The 25,036-nt window shown below is 47.9% G+C and overlaps 1 protein-coding gene across 2 annotated transcripts in view; it reads right to left on the bottom strand.

Moving 5' to 3' along the window:
- The window catches only part of P2RY6 (pyrimidinergic receptor P2Y6), a 91,403-nt gene extending 66,817 nt beyond the window's left edge, over positions 1-24,586 (bottom strand). The window contains exon 1 of one of the 2 annotated variants that reach the window (XM_075334734.1): positions 24,292-24,586. The gene's annotated coding sequence lies outside the window, so the exon portion shown is untranslated. The remainder of the gene's footprint in view (positions 1-24,291) is intronic. The other variant, XM_075334733.1, reaches the window with a different exon arrangement.
- Between the last annotated feature and the right edge of the window lie 450 nt (positions 24,587-25,036).

Here is a 25,036-nt window from a genome sequence, read left to right as displayed (position 1 = left end):
GGGTGTCCCATAGCCCTGGGGTGGGCGAGTCATGCCCACCGGTCACGGCTCCCGCTCGTGCTCCCCTGCGTCCTGCTCCCTTGTGTCTGACTCTGAGTGGTCTGGCTCTGATTCTGAGGAACATGCATGTGTATAGGGCGGGGCCGCGCCCACTCACCTTAACTTATAGGCCCAGCACTCCTGAAGCAGGATATGACATGATACTGGGACAGGGCATATAAGATTGCCCTTTCCATGTGGGCGGCGCCTGCTCAATGTGTTCCTTAGAGCTAGATGTCAGGTCTCTCTGTGCCTTGCAACGCAATTAACCCTCTGTCTTCCGCAGAGCCCGTCTTCTGTCCTGACCTGGTCCCAGAGTGCCGATCTCCCAGGAAGTGTCCCGGTGACTGTGTACTGAGGATTCCGCCATCTCCTGTCAGTCTGAAGCCGTCACCTGGGCTTCACCTGGATACTTGTCTGCACGTCCCACTGGATCCGGATTCTGTCGGCTGGGACTACTCTGCACCTGTACCCAGTTCCCGCCAGTTGCCCTGCCTCCGGTTACCATTGGACCCCTACTCCTTTCCCGTGCCACTCTCTGAAGGACCCGTACCCCGGACTCCCTGTGTTCCAGATGTCGTGAATTTAGGCCCTCTGGTGGGGCGACCAGACAGTCCCTGTATAGGGGATGACTCTTGGTTGCCTCTCCAGGGGAGTCCGGTGCACGGTCCAGAGAATCCACCACCAGGCCCTAACAGATTGATCAGGCCATGGATTCTGCCGGAGCACAAACATCTGAACTGGCTGAACTGCGCCAGGAACTGGTGCGACAGCGAGACCCTCACCCGCATACTGAATTTCCTGACGTCTGTGGACAGCCGTGTGTATACGTTACAGACCGCAGCTGCGTCCTCTTCAGCGCAAACAGCGACTGCATCCGCATCTGTTTCCTCCTCGATGTCGAAACTTCGCCTAGCCGCTCCGCCTCGATATGCTGGGGACCCCAAGACCTGTAGAGGTTTCCTGAATCAATTCTCCCTGCATTTTGAATTGCTTCCACACCACTTTTCCACTGACCGAGCAAAGGTGGCTTTTGTGATGTCCCACCTGGAAGGCGAAGCATTGGCCTGGATAAATCCTTTGTGGGAGAATGAGGACCCAGTGACTACCGACATCTCGGAATTTCTTCTGGCCTTTCGTAGCACCTTCGATGAACCAAGACGCACCACCGCGATTACCTCTTCGTCACTCCGGCTACGCCAAGGAATCCTAACGGTGGGTCAGTACGCCATCCAGTTCCGTACCCTCGCTTCTGAGTTAGGATGGAACAATGAGACTCTGACGGCGGCCTTTTGGGAGGGTCTCTCCGGCCGCATCAAGGATGAATTAGCCGGTCGTGGCGTTCCTCGTACCTTGGATGCACTGATCTCTCTAGCTATCCGGATTGATCTACGTTTTCAGGAACGATCCAAGGAAGTATCCCGGGAGAAGCGACCAATCTGTCACACCTCCATTCCGCAGAGGCTTACCGTTCCTCCGCCACCGCCATCACACGATTTTACTTCCGAACCTATGCAAGTGGACCGACTGAGCCAATCCGAGCAACGCCGAGCAGAACGGCTCGCGAAAGGCCTGTTTCTACTGCGGAGATGGTACACACCTGCTCCGCTCTTGCCCTGAGAGACCAGGAAGACCCCAAGTCCAAGGGTTGGTGGGAACCGCCACCCTTGGTACCGGAACCCTCTCCGTTCCAGCTACACAGACTGTCCAGGTGACAACCGAGAAAACCCGGTTCACGGCAGAGGCTTACATTGATTCGGGGGCAGCGGGCAATTTCATCCACCAGGCTGTTGTGGACGGACATTGCATACCCGTCATCCCGCTTGCTAAACCCCTCAGGTTCGCCTCCGTGGACGGAAGACCTTTACACGAACCTGTCTTGTTTATAACCGAACCCGTGAGACTCCGTGTGGGCGCTCAGCATACTGAGACGATTGCTCTATAAGTAATCCCAAGAATGCCCCATGCACTCCTGCTGGGTCTGCCCTGGTTGCGACTCCATGATGCTGTAGTCAGTTGGCGCTCTGGCGCAATCACTCGCTGGGGCCCATTGTGCCACGACAACTGTCTGCCGCCCGTTCCTCAGTCTCTGGCACCGGAGTCTGTCATGCCGCAGGAACAAGAAGAAACGACACAGTCCAGCGTCGTTCCTCAGTCTTTGGCCCTAGAGTCTTTTGTGCCCCTGGATCCAGTTGATGAGATAACTCAGTCCGGCCCCGGTCCTGATGAAGTCGTTCCGGTGATTACGTCCCCCCTGGAACAGGTTCCTCCTGGGAAGTCCTTCGTCGCGGAGCTCGACAGACCCGAGGTCCTCCAGTGGGGGCATTCTTCTGAGATGACCGAACATGCCAGTTAGGAGGACACCCTGAGCGCTATTGGTCGGGCCCATTGGTGGCCGTCTCTTCCTCAGGATGTCGCCTCCTTTTGTCTCTGCTTGTCCGTCCTGTGCCCGGTCCGAGACACCCGAGCCGGTCGTCCTCGATTCCCTCTTTTACTACCTGTGCTCCTCCTCTTTCTGTTGCCACTGACAAGGGTTATCCGGTAAGGGGTATCGTGGCTATGAAAACGGTATGGGGTAGGCGGTCCTTCCCTGTTGATGGGGTGTTTCGCGGCCCGGTGGCCCGGTCCGAGGTACCCTGGGGGTACTTTGCGCGGAGGGGGGTCTGTAAAGGAGGGGGTACTGTCATGCTCCCAATGTCCTGGCACCGCCCCTTACCCACTGATCTGGTCACGCCATCACGGCACCGCTCCTTACCCACCGATCCGGTCACGCCATCACGGCACCGCTCCTTACCCACGTGCCCATCGGTCACGGCTCCCGCTCGTGCTCCCCTGCGTCCTGCTCCCTTGTGTCTGACTCTGAGTGGTCTGGCTCTGATTCTGAGGCCCATGCATGTGTATAGGGCGGGGCCGCGCCCACTCACCTTAACTTATAGGCCCAGCACTCCTGAAGCAGGAGATGACATGATACTGGGACAGGGCATATAAGATTGCCCTTTCCATGTGGGCGGCGCCTGCTCCATGTGTTCCTTAGAGCTAGATGTCAGGTCTCTCTGTGCCTTGCAACGCAATTAACCCTCTGTCTTCCGCAGAGCCCGTCTGCTGTCCTGACCTGGTCCCAGAGTGCCGATCTCCCAGGAAGTGTCCCGGTGACTGTGTACTGAGGATTCCGCCAACTCCTGTCAGTCTGAACCCGTCACCTGGGCTTCACCTGGATACTTGTCTGCACGTCCCGCTGGATCTGGATCCCGTCGGCTGGGACTACTCGGCACCTGTACCCAGTTCCCGCCAGTTGCGCTGCCTCCGGTTACCATTGGACTCCTACTCCTCTCCCGTGCCACTCTCTGAAGGACCCGTACCCCGGACTCCCTGTGTTCCGGCTGCCGTGCATTTAGGCCCTCTGGTGGGGCGACCAGACAGTCCCTGTATAGGGGTTAGCTCTTGGTTGCCTCTCGAGGGGAGTCCGGTGCACGGTCCAGAGAATCCACCACCAGGACCTAACAAATACGGTGCTCTGCACCCAGCCTAGACCTAAATAACCATTTGTAGGGAGGGTTTATGTCACTATTCTTTGTTTGTTCTGTGGTATCCACTGACTGTTTTGTTTTTTTTGGGGGGGGAACAAATTCTTGGAAATGGCGCAAGTGGTTGATAAATTTTGCAAATGCTTTTCAGTTTTGTCTTCATCCTGATGTGCCGCTATTTACAGCAGAAAGTCTCGCGTTTTGCTGAACAGCTTTTGTTTCAAAAACACCCGGTGTAAAATCATGGAAACATTTGTGCAAAGATGTTGCGACTTTTTAATTGCCTAAAAAATATCTGACAACTCCAAACTCCCTGCCATAATGATGAGCATACAACAAGCAGGAGGACACGAAGAGAATGGAATTATAAAAAGGTGCAAATTAAAAGAATAAAATAAGAATGTCACGAATTCAAGAATGAATGGGTCCGGCCTCTTTTTCCAGGTCCGTCTGCAGCTGTATATAGTCTGCAGCTGTATATAGTCTGCAGCTGTATATAGTCTGCAGCTGTATATAGTCTGCAGCTGTATATAGTCTGCTCCTCCTGTTCACATGTATTTATTTTTTTGCTACTTATTTAACAAAGGCTGCGCCTCCTTTTGTGATTTGTGGTGTTTAACTTCATAATATTTATCAAAGGCAACAATGTATCCCTGCTGGCCAATGAACACATGTATCCCTGCTGGCCAATGAACACATCATCAAAGCTTTTGCGCCAATCTTCTTCTATTTGCGCCTTTTCAGAAATCTCTTCTATATGTGCCCACCTGCATTTTTTTTCCCTCTTTGTTGGCAAAGTTTGCACCATTTTATGAAAGTGCGATTTTTAGCTCTAAGCCCCTGTGCGCATGCTGCGGATTTACCTGGGATTTTGCTGCGGAAAACCTGCGGATTTTTCTGGATTTTCCAGATAAATCCGCAGGTTTTAGCATGTACAGTCACTCCCCATGTTATCCTATGGGACATGGGGAGTGCTGTGTCCACGCTGCCGAAAGTGCGGCTGCCGAACATGCTGCGGATGTAGGCATCCGCATGTATAATTCCATGTCAATTATTCATGCGGAATTACCTGCGGATGTCCCGGCCCTCCGCTATGCAGTGAAGAGGCCGGGATGTCCGCAGGTAAGCCGCATGAATGTCCGCATGTTTCCCGCAGCTATTCTGCTGTAATCTAGTAGCTAAAAATAGCTGCGGACGCTGGCGGGCAGCTGCGGGAAACATGCGCTCGTACTGGCGGATACATCCGCCGGTACGAGCGCCCGTGGGCACATAGCCTTAGGCTATGTGCCCACAGGACTCTGTTTCCGTGGATTTTTCTGCAGCTAAATCCGCAGCATTCCCCCGGAAACCGCACCTTTGCATAGGTGCGGATTTCGTTGCAGAATTTGCTTTTTTTTTTACATTCACTTGCATGGGCAAAATCCGCAGGAATGAGTGACATGCTGCTGATTTTTCTGCAGGGAAATCCGCATTATTTCCGCTGCGGGAAAAAACGCAGCGTGGGCAAAGCAGTTCCCAAATGCCGTAGAAATGGCTGGAGAGTAGCTGTGCTGCAGATGTTTGAAAAATCCGCGGAATTTCCGCGAAAAATCCACGGCAAATTCCGCGCATTTTCCGCAGCATGGGCACATAGCCTAACATTGCTGCAGTCAAAACCTATTGGTTTTAAAAAATGCTGTGCGCACACTGCGTTTTTTTTTTGATACCTGCAGATTTTCTGCTGCAGAATTACTTCTTTTCCACACATATCTGCGGTTTTTGCCATAGATAATGGTAAAAATCCGCGGGATCCAACTTGCGAAAAATCCGCGGCAAAACCACAGCAAATCGTGGGTGCGGTTTTCCTGCAGTTTTTACCATGGGTGCGGGATTCTTTCAGAGGGTCCGGTTTTTTCATAAGAAATAGTCACTTTCTAGTGCGCATATTGCCTTAGAAGTTATAGAAGAGTTCAAATGAGGAAAAAAAGACCCTTAGGCGGGCTTTGCACACTACGACATCGCAAGCCGATGCTGCGATGCCGAGCGCGATAGTCCCCGCCCCCGTCGCAGCTGCGATATCTTTGTGATAGCTGCCGTAGCAAATATTATTGCTACGGCAGCTTCACATGCACTCGCCTGCCGTGCGGCGTCGCTCTGGCCGGCGAACCGCCTCCTTTTTAAGGGGGCGGGTAGCGCGGCGTCACTGCGACGTCACACGGCAGGCGGCCAATAGGAGCGGAGGGGCGGAGATGAGCGGGATGTAAACATCCCGCCCACCTCCTTCCTTCCGCATAGCCGACGGTGACGCAGGTAGGAGATGTTCCTCGTATGTATGCTGCTGCTGGAGCGAGGAACAACATCGCACCGTTGCAGCAAGGTAATTATGGAATTCGCCGATGCTGCACCGATGATACAATTACGACGCTTTTGCGATCATTAATCGTATCATCTAGGATTTACACACTACGATGTCGAGAGCGACGCAGGAAATGCGTCACTTTCGACATGACCCCACCGACATCGCACCTGCGATGTCGTAGTGTGCAAAGTACCCCTTAGTGCCAAATTCGGGAGCCACATGCGCCAAATAACTTGTAATAATAATAATTATAAATAATAAATAATAATATTAATTATAATAAATAATATAGAACTTGCAAATAATACCAAAAAGACAAAGAAGGAAAGCGACTTTAAAAATAATAAATGTAAATAATGAATCCGAGGCTCGGGTGGTCACGCCGGTCTTTCAGTGTTTATGAGAAATCCTAATGTTGTTGCATCAGATTTTCTCTGAGTTGTTTCCAGATTTTGCCTTTGGAAACATTCAGCATTTTATCCCCATCCCAGTAAGAGCTCCTTAGCTGGTGGTGATGCATTTATCCTCCGCCGTTTTCTGTACACAGCTCCAGTGCAGACTTATGTAGTTACAAACTAAACTAAACATCCCTTGTGTAATCTGATTTGGCTGTTCTGTTCTGTTCTGCAAAAAATATCAAAAAGTAAAGGATAGAATCGAGGATGTGACTACTTAGTGATCCTTTGTAGTCTGTGACCATGGAGACGTACACGTCTGCACAGGAGGTGTTTATTTTAGACAATAACTATTCATGTTAACTACACTGGAACAACAAAAACCAATAGATTGCAAAAGTATACACACCCATTAAATGCTCAATTTTTGAATAATCTATATTCACTATCTATATACCATCTAATCTCATGTATATAATGTAAGGTCTCCGCGCTTGATTATATTGTGCTCCCATAAACGAGCGCAGTGTTTATCCGGTTGGCGCAGCGCAGCACATTACACAACCTCCAGCCCAATGTGCGCAGCGAACGGGTCTGTTCTCAGGGAAGGAAAACACACACTGATGTAATGTCCATTATTAGATGTCGCTCCACACGACTTTCCCTCTCTTCACACATTCAGCATTTATTCCTCTTCACACTTCTAATCTTTACTGAATAGAGTTTTCCTATTTAACCCCATTATGAGTCCTAGAGCCAAGAAGAAAGGTCTAAAGAGTAAAAAAACAATCACAAGAAGGGTAAAAATAAGAAAGATCACAAATCACAGATAAACACAGGCAATACTAAAAAATGGGAGCGCCAAACTACTATAATACTGCCCCTATGTACAAGAATATAACTACTATAATACTGCCTCCTATGTACAAGAATATAACTACTATAATGCTGCTCCCTATGTACAAGACTATATCTACTATAATACTGCCCCTATATACAAGAATATAACTACTATAATACTGCCTCCTATGTACAAGAATATAACTACTATAATACTGCCCCCTATGTACAAGAATATATCTACTATAATACTGCCCCTATGTACAAGAATATAACTACTATAATACTGCCTCCTATGTACAAGAATATAACTATTATAATACTGCTCCTATGTACAAGAATATAACTACTATAATACTGCCCCCTATGTACAGAAATATAACTACTATAATACTGCCCCCTATGTACAGGAATATAACTACTATAATACTGCTCCTATGTACAAGAATATAACTACTATAATACTGCCCCCTATATACAAGAATATAACTACTATAATACTGCCCCTATATACAAGAATATAACTACTATAATACTGCCCCTATGTACAAGAATATAACTACTATAATACTGCCCCTATATACAAGAATATAACTACTATAATACTGCCCCTATGTACAAGAATATAACTACTATAATACTCCCTATGTACAAGAATATAACTACTATAATACTGCCCCCTATGTACAAGAATATAACTACTATAATACTGCCCCTATGTACAAGAATATAACTGCTATAATACTGCCCCCTATGTACAAGAATATAACTACTATAATACTCCATATGTACAACAATATAACTACTATAATACTGCCCCCTATGTACACGAATATAACTACTATAATACTGCCCCTATGTACAAGAATATAACTACTATAATACTGCCCCTATGTACAAGAATATAACTACTATAATACTGCTCCTATGTACAAGAATATAACTACTATAATACTGCCTCTATGTACAAGAATATAACTACTATAATACTGCCCCCTATGTACAAGAATATAACTACTATAATACTGCCCCCTATGTACAAGAATATAACTGCTATAATACTGCCCCCTATGTACACGAATATAACTACTATAATACTGACCCCTATGTACAAGAATATAACTACTATAATACTGCCCCTATGTACAAGAATATAACTACTATAATACTGCTCCTATGTACAAGAATATAACTACTATAATACTGCCCCTATGTACAAGAATATAACTACTATAATACTGCCCCTATGTATAATAGACTTGCTATAATACTGCCCTCTGTTGGCGGTATGCAGCCGCTCATGTCCTTTCTCAGTACAGATACTTTGGATTACAGCTTCTGATGACCCCGTTTCTTCTCGTGTTCTTGGCCGCCGCTGATTTTCCGGTTATGAGGGATCGGGGATGATCTCATGTATCAGAGGTGTCCAGGCTGTTGTTGCTGTCACATGCTCGGTTTGGCTATTTATAATGTGTTTATTATACTTCTCATTGCTGATAGATTGAACCTGTAGTAACATTAACCCTTCGCTGTACTATCCCAGATACCATTTAACATATAAGGCAAATGTGGGTCTTTAAAGGGACAGTGTCTATATATATATATATATATATATATATATATATATTTCCATTCTGATTTTACTTTAAGACAAACACAAACCCCGAGACTCTTGGCTCTTATTGATGTTTTTTTCTTGAGTCTTTGCTGTGTTTATGTCGCCTTTTTCCTGCCATTGACTTCAATCGTATCAGAAAGAAAAGCTGAAGTGGAAGTTTCCTTGTGGTTTCTTCGGAGGTTTTGCTGTTTTCTCGCTGAAGGTGTGGGAGAAGCCTCTGTGCAGCACACATAGTGACGTGGAATGGCAGCATTATTTATTGTATCATTTTGAGTAATAGATAATTTTTTTGCTGTTTTTTTTTTTAAATGGGAAAAATATAAATATGGAAATAATACAGAACAATGTATAATATAATTATATAATAATTTAACATGCCCAATACAAAGCGGTCTCACAGTTTGTCTCCTGGACTCCCAGGTTTGATGGAGAGGTGGCTCTGTGGCCCCCTCTTTTCCAAATACACAGGGGAACAAGAGGGGCTCCATTACCAAGAAGCGGTCCCTCCACATAACCAGGCTCCTGTCCTGATTAAAGATCCCTCCTCGTTTTGTGTACGCAGCTCCCTGCCAGCACACTATGTATCTCCAGACAAGACCCTGCAGCCCAGTGCAATGTTACTGTTTGTTTCTGTGTTTAATTTTTCACTTTTTCAAACTTTATAAGGTTTGTTTGTAACTTTCTGCCCCAGCTGCAGAACATTCCCTCCATATGTTTAATAGTAGCAATATGTGAATTCTCCAAATACCGATAATATGTGGATTTTTGATGCCCCCTTCTTATCTAACAACTCAATGCATTACTTAAGATAGGTCATCAATGTCTGATCGACTGGGGTCCGACACCCCACCATTCACAGTAGATGATGTCACAGCTCACTTCCTCTTCTGTATAATGTATAACCCTGTATAATGACTGATACCACCTCTACATACAGTGGATAACACAGGATCCACCATTCACAATATGTGATTTCACAGCTCACTTCCTCCTCCTGTACAATTACTGATATCACCTTTATATACAGTAGACAACACAGGATCCACCATTCACAATAGGTGATGACACAGCTCACCTCCTCCTCCTCCTGTACAATTACTGATATCACCTTTTATATACAGTAGACAACACAGGATCCACCATTCACAATAAGTGATATCACAGCTCACCTCCTCCTGTACTTGACTGATAACACCTCTGTATACAATAGATAACACAGGATTCATCATTCGCAATAGGTGGTGTCACAGCTCACATCTATTTACAGTAGATAACACAGGATCCCCCATTCATAACAGGTGATGTCACAGCTCACCTCCTCCTCCTCATGTGCAATGACTAATAGCAGCTCTATATATTGTAGATAACACAGGATTCACCATTCACAATAGGTAATGTCACAGCTCACCTCCTCCTGTACAATGACTGATAACACCACTATAAACACTAGATAAAACAAGATCAACCTTTCACTATAGGTGAAGTCACAGCTCACCTCGTTCTCCTGTACAATGACTAATAACACCTCTATATACAGTATATAACACTGGATCCACCAGCAGTTACAATACATGATGTCACCGCTCACCTCCACCCTCTTTCTTCACAATGACCTTTGCACACGCTCATTAGATGCTTTGGTACAAAAGACAGAGTTGGGGTCTGTTCATTGCTGTTAATGTATATGTGCATTTCCTAAAACAACAGGGAGTTAAGAGCCTAAAAAGACCCAGTAACGCTTGCGAAAATTGCAATTTTTTTTTATAAATTTAGATACAGATTGTGAGATGGAAAATAAAATTTGCTATATATATACAGTCATATGAAAACATTTGGGCACCCCTATTAATGTTAACCTTTTTTCTTTATAACAATTTGGGTTTTTGCTATTTCAGTGTCATATATCTAATAACTGATGGACTGAGTAATATTTCTGGATTGAAATGAGGTTTATTGCACTAACAGAAAATGTGCAATCCGCATTTAAACAAAATTTGACCGGTGGAAAAGTATGGGCACCTCAACATAAAAGTGACATTAATATTTTGTAGATCCTCCTTTTGCAGAAATCACAGCGTCTAGTGGCTTCCTGTAGCTGTTAATGAGTTCCTGGATCCTGGATGAAGGTAGATTTGACCATTCCTGGTTACAAAACAATTCCAGTTCAGGTAAGTTTGATGGTCGCCGAGCATGGACAGCCGCTTCACATCATCCCACAGATTTTCAATGATATTCAGGTCTGGGGACTGGGATGGCCATTCCAGAACATTAAAAAATTGAAAAAAATCCAGCACTCAAAGCATTCAACTGAAATTGTTTTATATTTTATTCATTGATCTGTGTAATTATTAAAGACGTTTCGGTCATCCGACCTTCATCAGTTTACACTACAATAAAAAGATACATGAAAAATTTTTTAGTGTACAGAAATAATGGCATTATACAATCATGGTAACAAAAAAGGGCAGAAATATTCACCACATTATAATACATGAACCATAAACTATGATATACAAAAAATGTCAACAAAAAGACAAAAATGAAGAATCTGTCAGTTGAGCCGCTTCACTAGCAGATATACTGTCCACCTAAAGATATAATTGAAATACAGATAAAACGTAGCATAATAGAACCATTATACAACAAAAAGGGGAACCAAACAGGAAACCCAAAAATTAGAAGGACAAAGAGCCTAAGCACCAGCACTGAGACACTATTCTAATCTAATAAAACAGACAATACACAGAAATGCCAGAACATTGTAATTGTTCCTCTGCATGAATGCCTGAGTAGATTTGGAGCGGTGTTTTGGATCATTGTCTTGCTGAAATATCCATCCCCTGCGTAACTTCAACTTCGTCACTGATTCTTGCACATTATTGACAAGAATCTGCTGATACTGAGTTGAATCCATGCGACCCTCAACTTTAACAAGATTCCCGGTGCCGGCATTGGCCACACAGCCCCAAAGCATGATGGAACCTCCACCAAATTTTACTGTGGGTAGCAAGTGCTTATCTTGGAATGCCGTGTTTTTTTGCCTCCATGCATAACGCCTTTTTGTATGACCAAACAACTCAATCTTTGTTTCATCAGTCCACAGGACCTTCTTCCAAAATGTAACTGGCTTGTCCAAATGTGCTTGTGCATACCTCAGGCGACTCTGTTTATGGCGTGCTTGCAGAAACGGCTTCTTTCGCATCACTCTCCCATACAGCTTCTCCTTGTGCAACGTGCGCTGTATTGTTGACAGATGCACAGTGACACCATCTGCAGCAAGATGATGCTGCAGGTCTTTGGAGGTGGTCTGTGGATTGTCCTTGACTGTTCTCACCATTCTTCTTCTCTGCCTTTCTGATATTTTTCTTGGCCTGCCACTTCTGGGCTTAACAAGAACTGTACCTGTGTTCTTCCATTTCCTTACTATGTTCCTCACAGTGGAAACTGACAATGTAAATCTCTGAGACAACTTTTTGTACCTTCTCCTGAACAACTATGCTGAATAATCTTTGTTTTCAGATCATTTGAGAGTTGTTTTGAGGAGCCCATGATGCCACTCTTCATAGGAGATTCAAATAGGAGAACAACTTGCAAGTGGCCACCTTAAATACCTTTTCTCATGATTGGATACACCTGCCTATGAAGTGCAAAGCTCAATGAGGTTACAAAACCAATTTAGTGCTTTAGTAAATCAGTAAAAAGTAGTTAGGAGTGTTCAAATCAAGAAATTGATAAGGGTGCCCATACTTATGCACGGGTCAAATTTTGTTTAAATGCGGATTGCACATTTTCTGTTAGTACAATAAACCTCATTTCAATCCAGAAATATTACTCAGTCCATCAGTTATTAGATATATAAAACTGAAATAGCAAAAACCCAAATTGTTATAAAGAAAAAAGGTTAACATTAATAGGGGTGCCCAAACTTTTTCATATGACTGTATATAAAAAGCTGATTTAAACAAATGATTTTTTTTTATGCCACGTTCCCTTTAATAGATATCTTCCACTAGAAGATTTTAAGAGTTACAAAGTTCCAGAATGAATGTGCAAATTCAGTGAGTAAAGTGTATTATTGTATAATGAAAAATTCTGCAACTTTTTTTTCTATTTCATCGTTTCACATTTCCCACAGCAGAGGGCAAGAAACTGCGTCCAGTCCAGACACTTCCATCAGCAGCCGAGAAATCTGCAGCCTGGGGAATAGTGTGTTACAATGTATCAGTCTGGGGTCTATGTGATTATAAGGATTGTTTTAAATAGATGCAAATGTAACAAACAATCAGCTGTGAGAAGCATTAGGGCTCTGATTATTAGGATCATAAAGAAGAACTTTCCCTTTCACTGATACAGGGAGGAAATCAGATCTCTGCTTGCTGTTAGTGGATGGAAACTTCCTTGTCCAGAGGCTGTGAACGTCTCCGGACCTCGGTATCTGAGAACGTCTCCGGACCTCAGTATCTGAGAACGTCTCCGGACCTCAGTATCTGAGAACGTCTCCGGACCTCAGTATCTGAGAACGTCTCTGGACCTCAGTATGTGAGAACGTCTCCGGACCTCAGTATCTTAGAACGTCTCCGGACCTCAGTATGTGAGAACGTCTCCGGACCTCAGTATCTGAGAACGTCTCCGGACCTCAGTATCTGAGAACGTCTCCGGACCTCAGTATCTGAGAACGTCTCCGGACCCCAGTATCTGAGAACGTCTCCGGACCTCAGTATGTGAGAACGTCTCCGGACCTCAGTATGTGAGAACGTCTCTGGACCTCAGTATCTGAGAACGTCTCCGCACCTCAGTATCTGAGAACGTCTCCGGACCTCAGTGTATGAGAACGTCTCCGGACCTCAGTATCTGAGAACGTCTCCGGACCTCAGTATGTGAGAACGTCTCCGCACCTCAGTATCTGAGAACGTCTCCGGACCTCAGTATCTGAGAACGTCTCCAGACCTCAATATCTGAGAACGTCTCCGCACCTCAGTATCTGAGAACGTCTCCAGACCTCAGTATCTGAGAACGTCTCCAGACCTCAGTATGTGAGAACGTCTCCGGACCTCAGTATCTGAGAACGTCTCCGGACCTCAGTATCTGAGAACGTCTCCGGACCTCAGTATGTGAGAATGTCTCCGGACCTCAGTATCTGAGAACGTCTCCGGACCTCAGTATGTGAGAACGTCTCCGGACCTCAGTATGTGAGAACGTCTCCGGACCTCAGTATCTGAGAACGTCTCCGGACCTCAGTATCTGAGAACGTCTCCGGACCTCAGTATCTGAGAACGTCTCCGGACCTCAGTATCTGAGAACGTCTCCGGACCTCAGTATCTGAGAACGTCTCTGGACCTCATTATGTGAGAACGTCTCTGGACCTCAGTATGTGAGAACGTCTCCGGACCTCAGTATCTGAGAACGTCTCCGGACCTCAGTATCTGAGAACGTCTCCGGACCTCAGTATCTGAGAACGTCTCCACACCGCAGTATGTGAGAACGTCTCCGGACCTCAGTATCTGAGAACGTCTCCGGACCTCAGTATCTGAGAACGTCTCTGGACCTCAGTATGTGAGAACGTCTCCGGACCTCAGTATCTGAGAACGTCTCCGGACCTCAGTATCTGAGAACGTCTCCGGCCCTCAGTATGTGAGAACGTCTCCGGACCTCAGTATGTGAGAACGTCTCCGGACCTCAGTATGTGAGAACGTCTCCGGACCTCAGTATGTGAGAACGTCTCCGGACCTCAGTATCTGAGAACGTCTCCGGACCTCAGTATCTGAGAACGTCTCCGGACCTCAGTATGTGAGAACGTCTCCGGACCTCAGTATCTGAGAACGTCTCCGGACCTCAGTATCTGAGAACGTCTCCGGACCTCAGTATCTGAGAACGTCTCCGGACCTCAGTATCTGAGAACGTCTCCGGACCTCAGTATCTGAGAACGTCTCCGGACCTCAGTATCTGAGAACGTCTCCGGACCTCAGTATCTGAGAACGTCTCCGGACCTCAGTATCTGAGAACGTCTCCGGACCTCAGTATGTGAGAACGTCTCTGGACCTCAGTATCTGAGAACGTCTCCGGACCTCAGTATGTGAGAACGTCTCCGGACCTCAGTATCTGAGAACGTCTCCGGACCTCAGTATCTGAGAACGTCTCCGGACCTCAGTATGTGAGAACGTCTCCGGACCTCAGTATCTGAGAACGTCTCCGGACCTCAGTATCTGAGAACGTCTCCGGACCTCAGTATCTGAGAACGTCTCCGGACCTCAGTATCTGAGAACGTCTCCGGACCTCAGTATCTGAGAACGTCTCCGGACCTCAGTATCTGAGAACGTCTCCGGACCTCAGTATGTGAGAACGTCTCCGGACCTCAGTATCTGAGAACGTCTCCGGACCTCATTATGTGAGGACGTCTCCGGACCTCAGTATGTGAGAACGTCTCCGCACCTCATTATGTGAGAACGTCTCCGGACCTCAGTATCTGAGAACGTCTCCGCACCTCATTATGTGAGAACGTCTCCGCACCTCAGTATCTGAGAACGTCTCCGGACCTCATTATGTGAGAACGTCTCCGCACCTCAGTATGTGAGAACGTCTCCGGACCTCAGTATGTGAGAACATCTCCGCACCTCATTATGTGAGAACGTCTCCGCACCTCATTATGTGAGAACGTCTCCGCACCTCAGTATCTGAGAACGTCTCCGCACCTCATTATGTGAGAACGTCTCCGCACCTCATTATGTGAGAACGTCTCCGCACCTCAGTATGTGAGAACGTCTCCGCACCTCATTATGTGAGAACGTCTCCGCACCTCAGTATCTGAGAACGTCTCTGGACCTCAGTATGTGAGAACGTCTCCGCACCTCATTATGTGAGAACGTCTCCGCTCCTCAGTATGTGAGAACGTCTCCGGACCTCAGTATGTGAGAACGTCTCCGGACCTCAGTATCTGAGAACGTCTCCGCACCTCAGTATGTGAGAACGTCTCCGCACCTCAGTATGTGAGAACGTCTCCGCACCTCATTATGTGAGAACGTCTCCGGACCTCAGTATATGAGAACGTCTCCGGACCTCAGTATCTGAGAACGTCTCTGCACCTCATTATGTGAGAACGTCTCCGCACCTCATTATGTGAGAACGTCTCCGCACCTCAGTATGTGAGAACGTCTCCGAACCTCATTATGTGAGAACGTCTCCGGACCTCAGTATCTGAGAACGTCTCCGCACCTCAGTATGTGAGAACGTCTCCGGACCTCAGTATGTGAGAACGTCTCCGCACCTCATTATGTGAGAACGTCTCCGGACCTCAGTATGTGAGAACGTCTCCGGACCTCAGTATCTGAGAATGTCTCTGCACCTCATTATGTGAGAACGTCTCCACACCTCAGTATGTGAGAACGTCTCCGCACCTCAGTATGTGAGAACGTCTCCGCTCCTCAGTATGTGAGAACGTCTCCGGACCTCAGTATCTGAGAACGTCTCCGCACCTCATTATGTGAGAACGTCTCCGCACCTCAGTATGTGAGAACGTCTCTGGACCTCAGTATGTGAGAACGTCTCCGGACCTCAGTATGTGAGAACGTCTCCGCTCCTCAGTATGTGAGAACGTCTCCGCTCCTCAGTATGTGAGAACGTCTCCGGACCTCAGTATCTGAGAACGTCTCTGGACCTCAGTATGTGAGAACATCTCCGCACCTCAGTATCTGAGAACGTCTCCGGACCTCAGTATCTGAGAACGTCTCCGGACCTCAGTATGTGAGAACATCTCCGCACCTCATTATGTGAGAACGTCTCCGCACCTCAGTATGTGAGAACGTCTCCGGACCTCAGTATCTGAGAACGTCTCCGCACCTCATTATGTGAGAACGTCTCCGCACCTCATTATGTGAGAACGTCTCCGGACCTCATTATCTGAGAACGTCTCCGGACCTCAGTATGTGAGAACGTCTCCGGACCTCAGTATCTGAGAACGTCTCCGGACCTCATTATGTGAGAACGTCTCCGGACCTCAGTATGTGAGAACGTCTCCGGACCTCAGTATCTGAGAACGTCTCCGGACCTCAGTATCTATGAACGTCTCTGGACCTCAGTATGTGAGAACGTCTCCGGACCTCAGTATGTGAGAACGTCTCCGCACCTCAGTATCTGAGAACGTCTCCGCACCTCAGTATCTGAGAACGTCTCCGCACCTCATTATCTGAGAACGTCTCTGGACCTCAGTATCTGAGAACGTCTCCGGACCTCTGTATCTGAGAACGTCTCCGGACCTCAGTATCTGAGAACGTCTCCGGACCTCAGTATGTGAGAACGTCTCCGGACCTCAGTATCTGAGAACGTCTCCGGACCTCAGTATGTGAGAACGTCTCCGGACCTCAGTATCTGAGAACGTCTCCGGACCTCAGTATGTGAGAACGTCTCCGGACCTCAGTATGTGAGAACGTCTCCGGACCTCAGTATCTGAGAACGTCTCCGGACCTCAGTATGTGAGAACGTCTCCGGACCTCAGTATCTGAGAACGTCTCCGGACCTCAGTATCTGAGAACGTCTCTGGACCTCAGTATGTAAGAACGTCTCTGGACCTCAGTATCTGAGAACGTCTCCGCACCTCAGTATCTGAGAACGTCTCCGGACCTCAGTATGTGAGAACGTCTCCGGACCTCAGTATTGAGAACGTCTCTGGACCTCAGTATCTGAGAACGTCTCTGGACCTCAGTATTATTATTATTATTATTATTTATTATTATAGCGCCATTTATTCCATGGCGCTTTACAAGTGAAAGAGGGTATACGTACAACAATCATTAACAGTACAAGACAGACTGGTATAGGAGGAGAGAGGACCCTGCCCGCGAGGGCTCACAGTCTACAGGGAATGGGTGATGGTACAATAGGTGAGGACAGAGCTGGTTGCGCAGTGGTCTACTGGGCTGAGGGCTATTGTAGGTTGTAGGCTTGTTGGAAGAGGTGGGTCTTGAGGTTCCTCTTGAAGCTTTCCACGGTAGTGGAGAGTCTGATGTGCTGAGGTAGAGCGTTCCAGAGTATGGGGGATGCACGGGAGAAATCTTGTACACGATTGTGGGAAGAGGAAATAAGAGAGGAGCAGAGAAGGAGATCTTGTGAGGATCTAAGGTTGCGTGCAGGTAGGTACTGGGAGACTAGGTCACAGATGTAGGGAGGAGACAGGTTGTGCATGGCTTTGTATGTCATGGTTAATGTTTTGAACTGGAGTCGTTGGGCGATGGGAAGCCAGTGAAGGGATTGGCAGAGTGGCGAGGCTGGGGAGTAGCGAGGGGAGAGGTGGATTAAGCGGGCTGCAGAGTTTAGGATAGATTGGAGGGGTGCAAGAGTGTTGGAAGGGAGGCCAGAGAGCAGGAGGTTGCAGTAGTCGAGGCGGGAGATGATGAGGGCATGCACTAATGTTTTTGAAGATTCTTGGTTAAGGAAAGCACGGATCCGGGAGATATTTTTGAGTTGTAATCGGCATGAGTTGAAGAGGGCTTGGATGTGTGGCTTGAAGGATAGAGCAGAGTCGAGGGTTACTCCAAGGCAACGAGCTTGTGAGACTGGGGTGAGTGAGCAACCATCAAGTTTGATGGAAAGGCTTGTTGGAGGAGGTGAGTGAGGAGGAGGAAAGACAATAAACTCTGTTTTGTCCATGTTAAGTTTTAGGAATCGTGCAGAGAAGAAGGATGAAATAGCAGACAGACATTGTGGTATTTTGGTTAGTAGAGAGGTAATGTCAGGTCCAGAGAGGTAGATCTGTGTGTCATCGGCATAGAGATGATACTGGAAGCCGTGGGACTCTATGAGCTGTCCCAAGCCGAAGGTATAGATGGAGAACAGCAGGGGTCCAAGAACTGAGCCTTGAGGGACACCGACAGATAGGGGGCGAGCTGAGGAAGTGGTGTGAGAATGGGAGACGCTGAAAGTTCGGTCGGTTAGGTATGAGGAGATCCAAGATAGGGCCAAGTCTGTGATGCCCAGAGATGAGAGAATCTGTAGTAGGAGGGAATGGTCTACTGTGTCGAAGGCAGAGGACAGGTCCAGGAGGAGGAGGATAGAGTAGTGTCGCTTGGCTTTGGCGGTTAGTAGATCATTGGTGACTTTGGTTAGGGCAGTTTCGGTAGAATGATGTGGTCGGAAGCCAGATTGAAGCCGGTCAAAGAGGGAGCAGGAGGAGAGGTATGAGGACAATTCAAGATGGACATGCTGTTCCAGTAGTTTTGAGGCATAGGGGAGAAGGGATATGGGGCGATAGTTTGACACAGAGGATGGGTCAAGGGAGGGCTTTTTGAGGATGGGTGTAATAGAGGCATGTTTAAAGCATGAAGGGAATACACCACTTGCTAGTGATAGGTTGAAGAGATGGGTTAGGGCTGGGATGAGGACTGCGGTGATGTTGGGGATGAGGTGCGATGGGAGCGGGTCCAGTGCACAGGTGGTTAGATGTGATCTTGAGAGTAGAGTGGAGAGATTGTTTTCTGTCATGGTGGAGAAGCTGGATTTGGAGGAAGAGGGATGAGTAGCTATGATGAGGGGCTGTGGTGATTGTGGGCCAAAGCTTGCTCTGATGTTGTCAATCTTCCGCTTGAAGAAAGAGGCAAAGTCTTCAGCTGAGATGAGAGGAGAGGGAGGTGGTGCCGGAGGACGGAGGAGAGAATTGAAAGTGTTGAATAGCTGTTTAGGGTTGTGAGAGAAAGAAGATATGAGGGATGAGAAGTAGGTTTGTTTTGCAGCAGTGAGTGTGGACTTGAAAGTGGTGAGGGACTCTTTATATGCAATGAAGTGTTCAGTGGAATGAGACCTCTTCCATCTGCGCTCAGCAATTCTGGAAGCCCGTCTAAGTTCTTTAGTCTGCCTTGTGTGCCAGGGTTGCCTGTTGATTGTGCGGGTTTTGGTGTGTGTGAGGGGGGCAGCTGATTTGAGAGCTGCAGAGATTGTAGTGTTGTATAAAGTTGCAGCGGCATCTGCATCATGTAGAAATGCAATGTCTGTGAGGGGGAGAAGGGACTGAGAAAGGGCGTGTAAATCAATGTGTTTGATATTTCTGCGAGGGTATGAAAATTTGTGGAGGGGGGGTTGCATACTTGGAGAAGAGAGGGAAGAGAATGTGAGTAGGTTGTGGTCAGACAGGGGGAGAGGCGAGTTAGAGAGGTTAGATAGGGAACAGAGGCGAGTGAAGATGAGGTCCAGCGTGTGGCCATCTTTGTGAGTAGCTGCAGAAGACCATTGGGTGAGGCTGAAGGAGGAAGCGAGTGTTAGAAGTTTGGAGACAGATGAGTGGGAAGTGTCAATGGGGATATTGAAATCACCCATAATGATGGTGGGGATGTCGGTGGAAAGGAAGTGTAGTAGCCAGGTGGTGAAATGGTCAAAAAAGGCAGTGGCTGGCCCTGGAGGGCGGTAAATGACAGCCAGCTGAAGGTTGGAGGGGGCGTAGATGCGTACGGAGTGCACCTCAAAAGAGGGGAGTGTGACAGAGGGTGGTAGAGGAATTGGTGTAAAGGAGCATTGGTCGGACAGGAGCAAACCAACTCCTCCACCATGCTTGTTACTGGGGCGGGGGGTGTGAGAGAGTTGGAGACCACCATAAGAAAGTGCAGCAGGAGAGGCAGTGTCAGAGGGGGTGAGCCAGGTTTCTGTGATGGCGAGGAAGGAGAGAGTATCTATGAAAGAGAGAGAGTATCTATGAACGTCTCCGGACCTCAGTATCTGAGAACGTCTCCGGACCTCAGTATGTGAGAACATCTCCGGACCTCAGTATCTGAGAACGTCTCCGCACCTCAGTATCTGAGAACGTCTCCGGACCTCAGTATGTGAGAACGTCTCCGGACCTCAGTATGTGAGAACGTCTCCGCACCTCAGTATCTGAGAACGTCTCCGGACCTCAGTATGTGAGAACGTCTCCGGACCTCAGTATGTGAGAACGTCTCCGGACTTCAGTATCTGAGAACGTCTCTGGACCTCAGTATCTGAGAACGTCTCCGGACCTCAGTATCTGAGAACGTCTCCGGACCTCAGTATCTGAGAACGTCTCCGGACCTCAGTATCTGAGAACGTCTCTGGACCTCAGTATCTGAGAACGTCTCTGGACCTCAGTATCTGAGAACGTCTCTGGACCGCAGTATCTATGAACGTCTCCGGACCTCAGTATCTGAGAACATCTCCGGACCTCAGTATGTGAGAACGTCTCTGGACCTCAGTATCTGAGAACGTCTCTGCACCTCAGTATCTGAGAACGTCTCCGGACCTCAGTATGTGAGAACGTCTCCGGACCTCAGTATGTGAGAACGTCTCCGGACCTCAGTATGTGAGAACGTCTCCGCACCTCAGTATGTGAGAACATCTCCGCTCCTCAGTATGTGAGAACGTCTCCGGACCTCAGTATCTGAGAACGTCTCCGCACCTCATTATATGAGAACGTCTCCGCACCTCATTATGTGAGAACGTCTCCGGACCTCAGTATCTGAGAACGTCTCCGGACCTCAGTATCTGAGAACGTCTCCGCACCTCAGTATCTGAGAACGTCTCCGGACCTCAGTATCTGAGAACGTCTCCGGACCTCAGTATCTGAGAACGTCTCCGGACCTCATTATCTGAGAACGTCTCCGGGCCTCAGTATCTGAGAACGTCTCCGGACCTCAGTATCTGAGAACGTCTCCGGACCTCATTATGTGAGAACGTCTCCGGACCTCAGTATGTGAGAACGTCTCCGGACCTCAGTATCTGAGAACGTCTCCGGACCTCAGTATCTGAGAACGTCTCTGGACCTCAGTATCTGAGAACGTCTCTGGACCTCAGTATCTGAGAACGTCTCTGGACCTCAGTATCTATGAACGTCTCCGGACCTCAGTATCTGAGAACGTCTCCGCACCTCATTATGTGAGAACGTCTCCGGACCTCAGTATGTATGTGAGAACGTCTCCGCACCTCATTATGTGAGAACGTCTCCGGACCTCAGTATGTATGTGAGAACGTCTCCGCACCTCATTATGTGAGAACGTCTCCGCACCTCAGTATGTGAGAACGTCTCCGCTCCTCAGTATGTGAGAACGTCTCCGGACCTCAGTATCTGAGAACGTCTCCGCACCTCATTATGTGAGAACGTCTCCGCACCTCATTATGTGAGAACGTCTCCGCACCTAATTATGTGAGAACGTCTCCGGACCTCATTATCTGAGAACGTCTCCGGACCTCAGTATCTGAGAACGTCTCCGCACCTCAGTATCTGAGAACGTCTCCGCACCTCAGTATCTGAGAACGTCTCCGGACCTCAGTATCTGAGAACGTCTCCGGACCTCAGTATCTGAGAACGTCTCCGGACCTCAGTATCTGAGAACGTCTCCGCACCTCAGTATCTGAGAACGTCTCCGGACCTCAGTATGTGAGAACGTCTCCGGACCTCAGTATCTGAGAACGTCTCCGGACCTCAGTATCTGAGAACGTCTCTGGACCTCAGTATGTGAGAACGTCTCCGGACCTCAGTATGTGAGAACGTCTCTGGACCTCAGTATCTGAGAACGTCTCCGGACCTCAGTATGTGAGAACGTCTCCGGACCTCAGTATGTGAGAACGTCTCCGGACCTCAGTATGTGAGAACGTCTCCGGACCTCAGTATGTGAGAACGTCTCCGGACCTCAGTATGTGAGAACGTCTCCGGACCTCAGTATCTGAGAACGTCTCCGGACCTCAGTATCTGAGAACGTCTCTGGACCTCAGTATCTGAGAACGTCTCTGGACCTCAGTATCTGAGAACGTCTCTGGACCTCAGTATCTATGAACGTCTCCGGACCTCAGTATCTGAGAACGTCTCCGGACCTCAGTATGTGAGAACGTCTCCGGACCTCAGTATGTGAGAACGTCTCCGGACCTCAGTATCTGAGAACGTCTCCGGACCTCAGTATCTGAGAACGTCTCTGGACCTCAGTATCTGAGAACGTCTCTGGACCTCAGTATCTGAGAACGTCTCTGGACCTCAGTATCTATGAACGTCTCCGGACCTCAGTATCTGAGAACGTCTCCGGACCTCAGTATCTGAGAACGTCTCCGGACCTCATTATGTGAGAACGTCTCCGGACCTTAGTATCTGAGAACGTCTCCGGACCTCAGTATCTGAGAACGTCTCCGGACCTCAGTATCTGAGAACGTCTCCGGACCTCAGTATCTGAGAACGTCTCCGCACCTCAGTATCTGAGAACGTCTCCGGACCTCAGTATCTGAGAACGTCTCCGGACCTCAGTATCTGAGAACGTCTCTGGACCTCAGTATCTGAGAACGTCTCCGCACCTCAGTATCTGAGAACGTCTCCGGACCTCAGTATCTGAGAACGTCTCCGGACCTCAGTATCTGAGAACGTCTCCGGACCTCAGTATCTGAGAACGTCTCCGCACCTCAGTATCTGAGAACGTCTCCGGACCTCAGTATCTGAGAACGTCTCTGGACCTCAGTATCTGAGAACGTCTCCGGACCTCAGTATCTGAGAACGTCTCTGGACCTCAGTATCTGAGAACGTCTCCGGACCTCAGTATCTGAGAACGTCTCCGGACCTCAGTATGTGAGAACGTCTCCGGACCTCAGTATCTGAGAACGTCTCCGCACCTCAGTATGTGAGAACGTCTCTGGACCTCAGTATCTGAGAACGTCTCCGGACCTCAGTATCTGAGAACGTCTCCGCACCTCAGTATGTGAGAACGTCTCCGGACCTCAGTATCTGAGAACGTCTCCGGACCTCAGTATCTGAGAACGTCTCTGGACCTCAGTATCTGAGAACGTCTCTGGACCTCAGTATCTGAGAACGTCTCTGGACCTCAGTATCTGAGAACGTCTCCGGACCTCAGTATGTGAGAACGTCTCCGGACCTCAGTATCTGAGAACGTCTCCGGACCTCAGTATGTGAGAACGTCTCTGGACCTCAGTATCTGAGAACGTCTCTGGACCTCAGTATCTGAGAACGTCTCCGCACCTCAGTATCTGAGAACGTCTCCGGACCTCAGTATCTGAGAACGTCTCCGCACCTCAGTATCTGAGAACGTCTCCGGACCTCAGTATCTGAGAACGTCTCCGCACCTCAGTATCTGAGAACGTCTCCGGACCTCAGTATCTGAGAACGTCTCCGCACCTCAGTATGTGAGAACGTCTCTGGACCTCAGTATCTGAGAACGTCTCCGGACCTCAGTATCTGAGAACGTCTCCGGACCTCAGTATCTGAGAACGTCTCCGGACCTCAGTAGATCTGATAGTTTGTAATAATGTATCAGTGCAGATAGAATGTGTCAGTCTCAGGTTCTGGACTGGATACAATTGTGACAAACCCTCCCCTGTGAAAAGAATGGTATCAACATTCTGGATATTGGCAAAAATTGGGATTAAAATAGGTCACATTTCCAAACTGTGGCGCAATGTACAGTAGATCCCCTCCTTTCTTGGGGGTTAGAACAAGTTCTATTAACTCCCCATTATGTAAAATAGTTGCAAATCAGATGATCTAATCAATCACAAAAATCGGTGTAATGCCCCCTGAGTACAGTGCCCGGAGGGTCCAGTGCAGCCCCTTACCTTGGAGCAGGGGGTCCTGGATTATCCTGACAGCTGAGCCATGTCCTGTGGATTTCCACTTCTGAGATCTGACAAGGTCACTGTAATCAGATCCCTGTATACAGCTGCTGTGATCCAGCCCTGGGCACCTTCTGCAGACTACGCCCCCTTATCTTCCTCCTCCAGGGGCTCCTCGGACTTCTCAGGATTCGGTACAATGAAGGTCTGCAGCCTCCAGCCTCCCAGCCCTGGACTGCACTTTACTCCCCCTCCCTTCTTACACAGAAACTGTCAATAGCTCATGTAGGAGTGTACACAGCTCCTCTGCGGAGAGCTGTCAGCCCAGAGCCAGGGGGGACCCGCAAAAGCCCTGCAGAGAAGGGAAACTCCAGCCTCCTCATACTGACCCGTCCATGCAGAATACCCCCATACTAACCCCAGAGACTATACATAACAAAAACACCCACTTCCCAAATGTTCCAGCACTTTACTAATATACAGCATTTGAATCCAATATTCTACAGTGATTGAATTTGTTTATGATTTTTTCTTGTTGACTTCATAAATGATTTACTTCTCACTGTAACATCACTAGAAGGAAATCCCTAAATATATATACATAATAACATCCTGTTTGTCTGCAGCCACCACTAGGGGGAGCTCCCTGTATACAGAGATACATGATAAGATACTGTCTGCAGCCACCACTAGGGGGAGCTCCCTGTATACAGAGATACATGATAAGATACTGTCTGCAGCCACCACT

Source organism: Anomaloglossus baeobatrachus, chromosome 2 (genome assembly GCF_048569485.1).
Source record: "Anomaloglossus baeobatrachus isolate aAnoBae1 chromosome 2, aAnoBae1.hap1, whole genome shotgun sequence".
Taxonomy (NCBI): domain Eukaryota; kingdom Metazoa; phylum Chordata; class Amphibia; order Anura; family Aromobatidae; genus Anomaloglossus; species Anomaloglossus baeobatrachus.
The sequence above is the reverse complement of the archived record's forward strand: the minus strand, read 5'-3'. Positions and strand labels throughout refer to the sequence as shown.